Genomic DNA, 13455 nt, shown 5'->3' with positions numbered 1-13455 from the left:
TAATATGCAATCTAAATTGCCAACCACTTCAAAGAAGTATTGTTGAACTTTATTCTGAAATTGAGATGCATGCTAAAACTTGCATAATTACTTAAATTCAGAATCAAAATTTCAACAAAAGAGAGTAAAAAATAGTTCTTAATTTCATTCAGTTATGAATAATTTAATTGCCATGGAACATACCCCCCAAAAAGGTGATTTGTAATGCAATCCCTTCAACATCAAAGGTATGCATGCCAAAACCTTTTGACATAGCCTGAAAAAAATCACTGTTTATTTTTCTAGTCCTGAAACTAATATACTAGTATTTTCCTTAAAGTTGGCTATGTAATCTAGGTGAGTGAGTGAATGTTCTATGATGGCTGATGTATGAAAATGTTTTAAGCAATACAATGGAAGGATGATGAAAAGAAATAGTGAAAAATCGAGTAAGATTTTATGCTACTTTTAGCAATATTCCAGCAATATCACAGCAAGGAACACCAAAAATGGACTTCATACATTGTACTCATGTGGGGAATCAAACCGGAGTCTGTGGTATGACAACTAAATGCCTTAACCACTTGGCTATGTGCATCTGCCCTTAAAACAAATAAGCCAAAACATCATCCAATCCCCAACAAAGGCAGCTCTCATGACAAGCCATGGGTGTGACCTAAAGTACTATTCAGGGTATAGATTTTCAAAGCTCTCTTAGCCCTAAGATAGTCGTAAGTGCTATATATTAAAACAGACTTACGACTACCTTAACGCTAAGAGAGCTTCGAAAATCTAGGCCCTGTCCCAGAATTAATCCCAACTAGAGCAGAAGTGTGGTACAGTAGTTGACCATAAGTGAGTCACCATTAGTCAAACTTTCATAGACTTACATGTTGATTAATTTTTACAAGAATAATTTTCATAAATTTAATTTCAGTTGAATTGCTTCCAATACTTATCTACCAGCTGGGAAATCATCTCAGCTACAGACATATATTTTTCATTCAATTTTTCAATGATTATCATGAAAACTGCTGTTATTTAAACAGTATATAACATGGCTCTCTATGGGATACATTAAGATTAAGTTGTATTTATGGGGCTTAATCAGGTGTCATTCGACAACTAATCAACAGATGGATGAAAGAAAATTACGTATATGTATCTGAAGATGATTTCCAAGATGTTTGCAAAATAGCAGTATTTAATGACTTGTACACAATTTATCAAAATCATTCTTGCAAGAATTAATCAACATGCAAGTCTATGGAAATTTCACTTATGACAACTTACCTATGGCCAACTACAGTAAGTACACTATGTTCACAGCTCACAGCTGTCTATTTCCTGGTCTTTCATTCACCTGATGAAGGAGTAAGAATATACTCTGAAATGTTGTGTCCATCATCAAAAAAAGCAAGTTGACATCCATAAATTTTTTACTTTCTGTGTGTCACTTCTGAATGCTTTTCAAAGTCCCTGGTTTCACTTTTAAGCACTTTTTCATTTCTCATCATTTGATTTTCATAAAGGAAATTTAGTATTATTTTTATTTCAAGTTTCATCTTTAGCAGTTAATTCCATGAATATGGTGAAAAACTAGAAAAAACCTTGCTTGTTTTAAAACATAAAAATTGAATATTTGGTATTTTTAAAGCAAATATTGCACTTTAATGCCCCAGCAACTCTGAACGAAAACTCCATTGAGAAATTTGTAGGCGTGAGAGAGAACACAACAGATGACAGAGAATATGACCCTTCCCCCGAACCTCACCCCCACCACCACCACAGAACACAGCTAATGTCCCTATTGACTCCACAGCCTTCCATACTCTGTGGGAGAGATGCGCCATTTAGTCTGTATAAACAGTTTAAGTTTTGCCATTACAACATCTCTCTACATTCCTGGAGGTGTTCAGTAAACTGCTGATAATTTAGCTTACATATCTAATCTGAAGAAATATGCTACGCCTTCCAGAGACAGGACCAAGTTATACACTTGTTTACACAGGAGATTACCACTACCTCCGCAAAAGTACAAACAGAAACACTCCGTTGTTTGATTGAAAATATAACTTTTTAACATTCAGTAAAATGTTACACATATTTAAATTTTACATGTATTTTTCAGTTAAGTTCAGTTCACTAAATTAAAATAATTAAAAGTTAAAAGAACAATTTAACATCAACACAATGGTTCTACAAACATCATGTCACCACACCATAGTCTGTGTGAAAAACAGAAATATCCTAAGATTTCCCAGTGTTACAAAGCTTTCCGAATGCATGGCAAGATACCAGTTTTCAATCAGAGTATTGCAACATGTATCGTTTTCATGTCTCAGCAGCTAAATACTGGTAACTGGTTATATTGTTCAGCCCTTGTAACCAGACATATTGAGTATGTTCAGCGTAAAATGACCCAAACACAATAACCAAACACAATAACAAAAGAGCAAAAGTCTATATTCGTGAAAATGCCAAACACAACTGCTTACAGACATTGAAAACATTCTTAACCTTTAAACCTTATCTGCAGCCTCTACACCAGCTGAAATGATTATTTAACAGATACTTTAAATCTCTTAAGAGAAACAAGTTCATGCTGTTTTAGAATACACTTGTGACCTAACTTAAAGGTCACAATTTCAACATATGTTTATTGAGAAAAACACATATCAATTACTGCACAGTTTACTGTTAAACTAGCACTTTGGGTTCCCAGGTGCCATTAATGAGCTTCAGAAGACAAGATGAACATGTGATCAGAAAAAGACCTACACACATCTGGTTTGGATCTGTGTCAAATGTCCCATTCAATTAAATGAATACATTTATTCTTTCTTTCCTGACTGTGCTGTGGGGCAGCCTACTGGTTAAAGTGTTTGCTTGTCACGCCAAAGTCCTGAGTTCAATTCCCTACGTGGGTACAATGTGTGAAGCCTGTTGCTGGTGTCCCCTGATGAGTTTTTTCTTGGAATATTGCAAAATAGTGTGCATAAAACCAAACTTACTCAGGGACACCATGAATGTGCTTCACATATGGGGAATCAAACTCGAGCTCGTCAGTGTGATGAGCAAAGGCTTTAACCACTAGCTGCTCCAGCGCCCCAGGGTTCTGAGAGATAACTATTCACTCATGAAGCTGGTTCTAGCTCAAGGTGGCTGATTTGCTGAAAGTTCAAATAACTGTGCTGCTTAGAATGACTTTATGATCAACACGTCAACTGGGAGTGAGAGGAGAGTTCAGCCTTCAATGGAGGTGATGGAAAAGATGAAGAAGGTCAGGCACTGGATCAGGAACCCCATTCAAGAGCAATGAAGAAATTCTTTATTGGTGAGCCAAGGCAGCTCGCAGCTGAAGGACATAATCTCACAGTTATCGCAAGCCACTGCACATGAGAAAGGGCATGAGTCTCAAGTGATTTAAGGAATCTGGAAACTTATGATTGTGTTCCATGAGATGACACAACCTGCTACAGAGCAGAAGAGCACATAACACAGGGACTTCCAGCAGTAAAAGAAAAAATATTTGACATCTGGTTATGTTGCCTGGAATACACCAAATAATCCATGATCAAAGCCAGATATGGATGAAAACTTGTGGAGTGGAGAAACAACACCTCACCATGGTGTTGGCAAGTATTGCTGATGGAATTCAACTAATATCCATGATTATTTCCATATGGCAGACAATGCCTGGGGAAGAAGTGGAGGAAGTTCTCCACAGTCCAAGTGAGTGAGTGAGTGAGTGAGTGAGTGAGTGAGTGAGTGAGTGAGTCTAATTTTGCGCTGGTTTGCAATATTACAGGTATAGGATGGTGAGTCTGAAAATAATTGATTCTAGACCACACAAACCAACAATAACAGCTGTTGGGATACGATTGGTCTGAAATGTGAAAGGATGAAGACAAATATGGTACTTCCGGATTCTGGAAATGTCACTGGAGATTTTGAATATGTTCATATATTGACAGCATGTCCTTTTCCAAGGACAAAACTTCCAAGTTTTGAAAATCTGCCCCTGTTCAAATATAGAAATTATATAACAAGCTTCTGAAATCATCCTTCAGATTGTTACCTGTATATCTGGTTATAAGTCGCCAACATGCAGTTGTTAAAATGAACAAATTCTACACAGATATTCATACAAACACATTTGATAACGTCCATGATGACTTATGAATATTTCCTCATTGATTTGATTGTGCATATACTTTCGGTTGTTGTTGAAGTCTCCTTTTTTCCCTTTCATTCAGCATGTTCAATACTTCACTTGATAACACGTGCATGTAGATTATCACACCTCATGACTTTTACCTTCGCAGATAGTGAAACTGATTATAGATGTCAAGAATGAACGTGTGAAGTCCCCATTTACATACAAGGGCCGTAAATAACCTGCCCCTGCTATACATTCTTCTGTCACTCACACAAAGCCCCCTCCCCAACATGGGGCCCCACGACATACATACTTGTACATAGCTGAATACGCATTCATATACTGAGGCCCTATTAGGGTGGACCGAAAATGTTTCGAAGAAAACTGTTACGAATATGAAAGTAACTTTCTGTCAAGTTGTCACGAAACATTGACTTGTGACCTTTCGGTATTACTTGCAATTTATATTAAATAAGCTCACTCTAGTGAAATGGTCATTTGATTCTTACCTATTTTCAAAATTATCAAATTAATGACAGTGATACTGAACCTTAATAGGGCCCCGTAATAAATTACAATGCCGGTAACGCATGCATGAAGTAGAGGTTAAGCCAGACAATGTGGAGGGCGGCATGAACCATTCCTTGTGTCAACACTGGAGTACTATATTTCGACACTCTGGCACGACACGATCACCAGAATAACACTGTGTCAACAGTGTCGACACTGCTTGTAAACTTCACCAGACACGACCATGCCTATTGACATTCTGATATCAAGATTCATTGATAGTACTTGCCGCTGAACTAATTTCTCAGGTTAAAATCTTTACTGAATCACCCGCTGATATGATGAAAGCACAGTTTAATCTGTATGTCTGGAATTAGTCTATTGAGAAAAATGCTAAATATTTCGAGTGTGGCTATGGCATGTTCCAGTTGAGAACAACATACTAATGTCATCAACCAGGGAGACTATAGGATGCTGTAGATTATCCCTTCACTAATATATACCTATTGGATTAAAGTAGGTATGTAGCCTCCAAACAGATCACTCTTTTGATTAGACTATCATTGAAATGTTGCATTACCATGATTTATGTCTAACACATGAGAACTGTATTCTGTTCTATGAATGTCTTTTTAAACGGCAGCATCATTCATCTTAGAAAGCAGGCATTTATCTCAGCATCTACCTCTCTCGACTGATGCTGAGATTTTACCTATAATGTAGATAGCAAGCAATAATTCCTTTAAAACGGAAAAGGAGCCGCATTGAAAATGGAGACTCAGGGCCTGGGTAAATCAAGACATGCTTCCTTTGGGGCTTCAGAATTGCAGAAAGAGCCTGGCGGCAACATGATGCGGTTCAAAGACTGTGAAACAGACTACTTACTGTATCTATGATTCCTCCCTTACGTTTCATGTTTTGTAGTTTCCTCTCAAACCACCGACAGCACAAAGTTTTTACACAGATGGGACAAAAAAAAAAGAGAATTCGACCAGTATAACCCTTGCTTTTTAAAAGAAATTTCCATCTACAGAAATAATGGTGATGATTTTCACAAAACCTTTTCCATCAGCTGGAGGTAGCATTAAGAGCAATTACTGCTACTGACTTTAACATTTAGTAATATTTACGGTAGCTGTGTTATACGACGGCTTAAAGTGTAGCGATTCTACTCGGCCAGTTTGATTCACAGTGACCCAGGTAACATTACACTAACCAGCACTTATGGGCGTCACAGGAACACAAGGAAATCATTGTCATCCCAGATAATGATATTCATGAGGGATGGTGTACATTTCAGCGTGACATTCGCTGCTCTAATCGCCGTTGTGTATTTCAAAGTTGGGCCGAGTACAGTGACAGGTGTGAATTAAAGTTAAATTCAACCTGATTTAAACTTTACATTTCAGCTGGTGTCAACCATTGATCACCCTAGCTCCTATCGGGCCGCTTAACCATTGCAATCTCCACTTGACAATCTATTTCATATGTTATGGTTTACACCGTTAATTAAACAGATTCTCCGTTTGTTTTGATGCTGTATGAAATGGACAAACCTGTGGTTGATATCAGGAACAACACTATCATCTGTACGCGAAAACGGAATCTATGAAATTACCAAATGTTGGATCCAGTTCAGTTACTCTTAAAACCCGGACAGGTTATCAAGGATCAGTTCTTACTCCGAATTACATTCTTCTAAATATATACAACAACCGTCATCAATTCAAAGGAGATATGGCTTTGAAGACATGAATGAGGAAATGTGAGTGCATGCTTGTGTTAGGAAGTCAACTGAAATTCAATACGCGGAAATTGACATTAAGACTGACAACCACGCAAACATATAGGGCAAAAAGGCAAGTCAGTATACAACAATCCATAAATACATGTCATCATAAGAAAGAAGACTTTTACTGACCCCGACATACTTAGCGTTACGCCAGCGATAGTATCATGTCTGTTACAACATACTGTTGTTATCATTCAACCATGAAGTGACTGACATAAGCCCCCCACAAAACTGAATTTCACCTACAACACGTCACCTTTTCCGCACGAGTAAACATGCAAGCATCAGTGTTGAGGGGACATTTTGCGTAACATAAGAAATATGTACTTACATGCATATATACCACCTGGTGATTATGAATACACCGTATACATCTTGTCGACGCTGCGACAACAGTCCAATGTCATCATTGAAATAGACACCCAACACGCCTTGACAGCTGTCAAACTCAATTCAGTTACAGGCGTGCTGCACGGAATTTGTCAATTTCACATTAAACATTCCCTGTCAGACATAAATTATGTAAAATCAATCTCGGGACGTTAAGGACTGTTTGTCAACTGAAGTTGCTTACCTGTAAACCGGTTGTTTGTAGGTCACAAGGCATGCACAGTGGCTATAGTCCGTTTTGTTAAAGAGTCCCAAGGGGTAACGTATTACAACGCTATGTGGGTTATGTTTACCAGCAGTTTAGGGAGCACGCCGTGTTCAAGCCCCTCAAGCATGGCACTTTGACATATAACTTTAAACCAACTTAAGGAGTAAGTGTTACATTTGTATGGTCGTTCCTGTTTGCTGACAATTTAGAATTCTGAAATCAGAATTTAGACATTTGTTATTATTTAAGAATAGAAGTGTGAAACTAAATAGAACCTGTTTTAGATAAATCATTTAAACCTGATGTCAACATGGTACAATTATTACTTCAACACATTCTGTTTGTTTCCGCTAATGGGACACAACCGTGTCACATTTTGGACAAATACGGTGGAGGGGTAGTGTTCGTTCCTTAGGGGTTCGACCGGGGTTCGATTTCCCACATGGGTAGAATGTGTGAAGCCCATTTCTGGTGTCGTACGCCATGATATTGCTGGAATATTGCTAAAGAGGCGTAAAACCATACCCATTTACTCACTTTAGCCAAATGCATGTTTGACTGAAACGAGCCGGTCCAAATCAGGGATCACATCAAATAAGACAGACGGTTAGTATATGAATGCATATAATTTGAATAGAAATAAATAATTCCTTAGAAATTATTAAAGGGGAAATGGGAAATTTAGAACACGAGGAAATCTAGACTCGCTTCACTCGCTTCATTTAAGGCTTCGCAGTGAAGGAAAGGCTGGGTGGAAGGGAAAATAATGTGATTCAGGGACAGCGAGACAGTCTACCGTGGAAAAAGACACATGCGAAGTAATTATTCTGTGCAAGAATACTACTGGACCCGTGGGTGAAAGGCTTACCACGGTCACAGCATATTACAATCAGATGTCCAACAGATCTACAACAAAAGGTCAGGTGTGTCAAGTAATATGCAATACAGAATTAAAGAATGTAATGTGAAATTTGAAAATTCCAATATCTAAATTAAAAGGGAGACCAGTGAGATGGTGGGGACCATGGCCTAGATTTTCGATGCCCTCTTAGTGCTAAGATATTCATAAGTTAATGCTAATGTATCGCATTTACGGCTATCTTGGCTATAAGAAAGCTTCGAAAATCAAGGAACTGAACCTCAATATAGCTAGACTTGCCTCTCAAAAGTCTCGACTGAGAGACAGTCTACGGGTTTGGTAGGTGATCAGACAAGGTGAATGTCTGACCGCATGTTGCTCATGTCACAAATATTTCGGTAAAGATTCTTCATCTGCAGGCCGCCGTAAGGTGTTTTGACGTACTATAAGTATAGTAACATTCGGTCAGTCACACTCGGCCTAAGGGGCCTAGTGGCGGACATCAATGGTCAGAGAGTTATCTATCTAAAGTTATCTAGCTGGCCAACAGCTAGTGTTATCAGATGTGGACATAGCCTCAGTATAATGTAACCGGTCATTACAGAAAATCATCAATGCATTTCTGAGCCAAAGACGAAACCATGTCTCAAATTGTCTAGAGATTAGCAGCACACTTAATTGTAAGTTAACAATAAAGTATCCGTGTTTGGATTCAATTCACGGATTATTTGTTCTCCCAATATCATAATGCTGGGTTAGCAACAACCCTGCCATAGTAGGAGCGGCAGTAGTAGTAGTAGTAGTATAGTAGTAGTAGTAGTAGTAGTAGAAGAGTGAGTGAGTGAGTTTAGTTTTACGCCGCACTCAGCAATATTACAGCTATATGGTGGCGGTCTGTAAATAATCGAGTCTGGACCAGACAGGCCAGTGATCAACAACATGAGCATCGATCTGCGCAATTGGGAACCGATGACATGTGTCAACCAAGTCAGCGAGTCTGACCACCCGATCCCGTTAGTCGCCTCTTACGACAAGCTGAGTCGCCTTTTATGGCAAGCATGGGTTGATGAAGGCCTATTCTACCCCGGAACCTTCACGGGTCAGTAGTAGTAGTAGTAGAAGAAGAAGAAGAAGAAGAAGAAGAAGAAGAAGCGAGGCAGTAATAGTAGTGGTAGTAGCAGCAGCAGCAGCAGCAGCAGTAGTTGTAGTAGAACGGTTGCTTAAATACGTAGTAGGGGCAGTGGCGTAAACAGCAGTTGCGGTAGTAACTGTCGTGGTTACGATCTATTCTGAGGGGCGTGACACTCACTCACCCACCCACTCACTCAATAACTCATTCTACAAGCGTGTACCGCTTTGACAGCATGCGATTCCTCACACAAATTTCCTTCTCATAATCAGTCTAACATACCACTCATGCATCAAAGACCGAGGAAAACCTACATTTAACCCGAGCGACAAAACACTTTCCCAGTAATAGCTTGTTTACTTTCACGCACCTCACAGATGATCGTGGGTAGGGAAAAAGAAATCAGTTTTGAGTTGTTAATTTGCCAGAAGCTATTAACTGACGCATGCGCGTAAACGTGCCAACACCACGGACCACACGTGCGTAAGCAATGGCAAGCTTGTCCATTTCACGTGGTTAGGATAAATTTGTACTGAGTGTTGACCATAATTATTGTCTTGTATGTATGCATTGCTCCAAAAGTTGTCAGTTTGTAGACAGGTCAACTTGAGTTGGGGAGGAATGATGCTTGTTTAGTGTTTACCAACCACTTGTGTCACTCTCATACTAGCGGTTTTGTCCAATTTGTGTTAATTCTATTCCACATGGCCATACTTTTGGCTGCGTGGTGGTTCCGGCCATTGGAATAATTGAGTTCTTGAAACAAGACAAAATATGTTAAACTTTATTTTTAAGGTAATTGTGTGTTCGGAATCCCCTACCTCATCCTGAAAAGGACATCTCTTTCTTTCATCATAACCCGTTATCGTTTCCCCAACTGCATAGTTCGATCGATGCTCATGCTGTTGATCACTGGATTGTCTGGTATAGACTCGATTATTTATATAATACAATAATATTTATATAGCTGGAAAATTGTTGGCTGCGGCGTAAAACTAAACTCACCCGAAACCCTATCACAACCAATTAGACACAGGTGTATTAGACTTTGATTAATTAATGCGTTCTCTAACCCAAAGGTTCATGAAATTCTGAATGCTTAATTAGCTAATGGCGGCACCAACATATGTGCTGTACTATGCGGTCATTAAACTATCATTTACTAATGACATTTTGAGTGGAAGATTTACACTCCATTAAATCAGCTCATTCCCAACAATTTTCCAACAATTCCGTTTAGGGAAACACGCAATTCCCCTTCCTGTCGTCTTAAAGCACAAATAGCAAATCTCTCAACTCGAAATTTCGTGAGAATATAATTGCCACATGCAACATTTCTGCCATTCGTGATGTAATGTAATGTTTGCTAATTTGCAGTTTATCCCCACACTCGGTAATATCCTGGCGATATGGCGGCGGCCAGTAAGTAATCGTGTGCGCACCAAATGCATGGAATTCAGTGATTGACGTCACTGCCATCGACCTACGCAACTGGGATACGTGAACATATATCAACCAAGTCATCGAGCTTGACCACCCGGTGACCACCTGAATCACATGCACCTTTCAAGCATGGGTTGATGAAGATCAGTTCTAACGCGGATGTAGAAACTATGAACAACAATGAAAGCTGTGGTGATTTTCAGGTCACTTTAAACTGAGTCTGTGACCAGTCCATTTTTCTACTTTGAGTGGAATAACCTGTAAAGAGCTTGGCATTGCATGAAGTGAGTTGGTTTGGGTGCTAATCCTTCAGCTCATCAGAGTGGAAAAATCTATTAAACTCGTGGGCATTGTTCTGTGTAACAATTGGCAATTTCAAAATGTGTAACTAATGGCACCTGTATCAAATGGGAGACAACCGTTTCAGTTTGTAGCCACATGACCCAAAAGACAATCAACTTGACACGCAAAAAAGAACTTTGGCCGCCAAAACGAAACAAAGTGTTGTTCTATACGGTTGACCAAAAATGCCTGCGACAAGTAAAGCGGCCATTGTCTGATATCTTAGTTCACATAGTGTCTGAACTTTCTAAGTGGCATTGTGTATTCAAAGATTATAGAACTCTGAAACTGTTATTCAACAGTTTTACATTTTAAACTGTAATGGCCTTTTCTTGGCCTCCTGATCTCGAAACACAACATGACGATCCAGGACAGAATAGGCCTTCAGGAACCCATGCATGTTACAAAAGACGACTATGCTTGTCACGCAACTAACGGGATCGGGTGGTCAGACTCGATGAATTGGTTGACCAATGTCATCGGTTCCCATCGGTTCCCCAGATCGATGCTCATACTGTGTTGGATTGTCTGGTCCAGACTCGATTCTTTACATACTGCCACCATATAGCAGGGATATTGCAGAATTTTTCGCAAAGCAAAACTCACTCACTCACTTGAAATACCACAAACTTCTGTTATTTGGTTACAATGCCTCCACGTTGTCCACGGGTGTGCCGTGTGTTCCTGGGTGGCACTGACCACTATGACGTCATGTGTATGGTTGTGTGGGTGCGTTGGACACAATACTGTTCTGCCCCTTCAACGGTGAGGAACATGGGTTTGTCCCATCGAGTTGAAATATCTGATTGCTTAGTTCCCGATTCTTCACTCGACAGGATCCTTCTTCAGCTTCCGTATAATGTTTATAGTGAACGAATCATAATTTAAGCTGCAACCAGGTATATTCAAACTATTCTGCATATACCAGCAGTCTGGAAACCAACTCACAATGCGACCAAGTGGTTTCAGTAGTATGGCGTTCATACTATAGTCACAAAATTAGTCAGGTCACACGAAAAATAGGAGTACTTGGGACACATTCGTTTGGAATTCTAACTACATTGAATACTTGCTGCAGAAAGTAAAGTAAAGTACAGATCCTAGTACTTTTGCTGGGATGAGTCCCATCTGGGATTCGAACCCCCACCCGCATGTATCACATCTGACCACTTTCAAAATGACTTTGCGTATTTATATTGAAAGATGTCAAAGATTTTCTCGAAATATCAAAGTAAGATCACATTTCAACATATGTAAAGACGACCACCGACATCTCCGACGAAATCTGCACGTGAAGGATCATGTCCGCTGTAAAAGAATGCATAAAGACGTGTTCTCAAGCCCTATACTTCCACGGGTGATTCAGCAGTAGGTAGGAACCCTTAGTCTAGGTGAGGCTCTTTAGACGCGGTTGACCTTTAACAGGTAATCGGAGACACGGGGTGTCTCGGCTGTTTCTGTGTTACCTGTGAGTTATAACCCATCACGCAGTACCCACAAAGCTGTGCTTGAGGAGTTGTTCTCCACCCCACGGGACTGCAGCTCGGTATAACGTTAGCGGACACAAAGTACGACTCTGAAGGTCAAAGAAACGTATAGAGAAAACACCGATCGTTATCTACCGACGTTTCTCAGATCCTACAGCGAAAGTAAACATGGATTTTCTCTGGCTTGGTCGATGTATCAGATGAGGAATATTTTTTGTAATATTTGTAGACAATATCCCAGCAGATAGAAAGAAATACCAGCAGGGTCCTGCCGACGTGGAAAATGGTAGAATGTTCTCTCTTTTTCTTGTATATTTGTTATAATACGTTTTCTGTCGCTGGGTCGATAACTGTGCGAGAATATTCTTTTAGATATCTGTATCATTTTAGTTTTTTTATTCTTGGAAATTTTGTTTGGTAGGCACCATGAGACGTGATATTACAATGTAGCTCAAGATGACACGTAAACTTACAAGTAGCCATTACTTGGCAGTGTCCCTTGTCTTATAATTAACTATTGAAAGTTGAGGATACATTTTTAAAGTGAAATTCTTTATTTTCTCAGTGACTGACGTGACATCAGTGGGGCAGTAAATCAGCTTTATTACAGCGTGTCAGCTTAGGGCTGCATACAGTAGGATCAATATCTACTCACTAGTGAAGATGAGGGTCAGAACTGGTCTTCAGTAACACATGCTTGTTGTGAGAGGCGACTTATGTAATCGGGTGGTCAGGCTCGCTGGCTTGGTTGACACATGTTATCGTAACTGTGTAATCCGATGCTCATAATGTTGACCATTGGTTTGTCTGGTCCAGACTCGATTACTTGTCCTTTAGCTGGAATCCTGCTGAGTCCGACGTTAGAAAACAAGCAAACAAACTAACAAACATGTCCATTCTGGATCTTTGTTGTTTAACGCCGCACTCAGCAATAGTCCAAATGTAGGACGGAGTCGCGTCTGAACCAGATAATCTAGTGATTACCATCATGAGTATCGATCTACCTATTTGGGCTACCATGTCATATGCCACACAAGTCATCTGGCCTGACTGTTACCTCTTTAGACAAGAATGAATTGATTAGAGATTAAAGATTAGTTCTAGTCCGTATTTCAAGGGGTAGCACAGATATAAGAAAGAACGCAAGCAACGAT

General features: G+C 39.6%; 1 protein-coding gene across 1 annotated transcript in view; it reads right to left on the bottom strand.

Moving 5' to 3' along the window:
• Positions 1-7057, bottom strand: part of LOC137297677 (obscurin-like) — a 144065-nt gene extending 137008 nt beyond the window's left edge. Inside the window, exon 1 of the mRNA XM_067829592.1 lies at positions 7018-7057. The gene's annotated coding sequence lies outside the window, so the exon portion shown is untranslated. The remainder of the gene's footprint in view (positions 1-7017) is intronic.
• Positions 7058-13455: the final 6398 nt, after the last annotated feature.

The sequence above is a fragment of the Haliotis asinina genome, chromosome 10 (genome assembly GCF_037392515.1).
Source record: "Haliotis asinina isolate JCU_RB_2024 chromosome 10, JCU_Hal_asi_v2, whole genome shotgun sequence".
Lineage (NCBI taxonomy): Eukaryota > Metazoa > Mollusca > Gastropoda > Lepetellida > Haliotidae > Haliotis > Haliotis asinina.
This window is presented reverse-complemented; position numbering and strand designations above follow the sequence as displayed.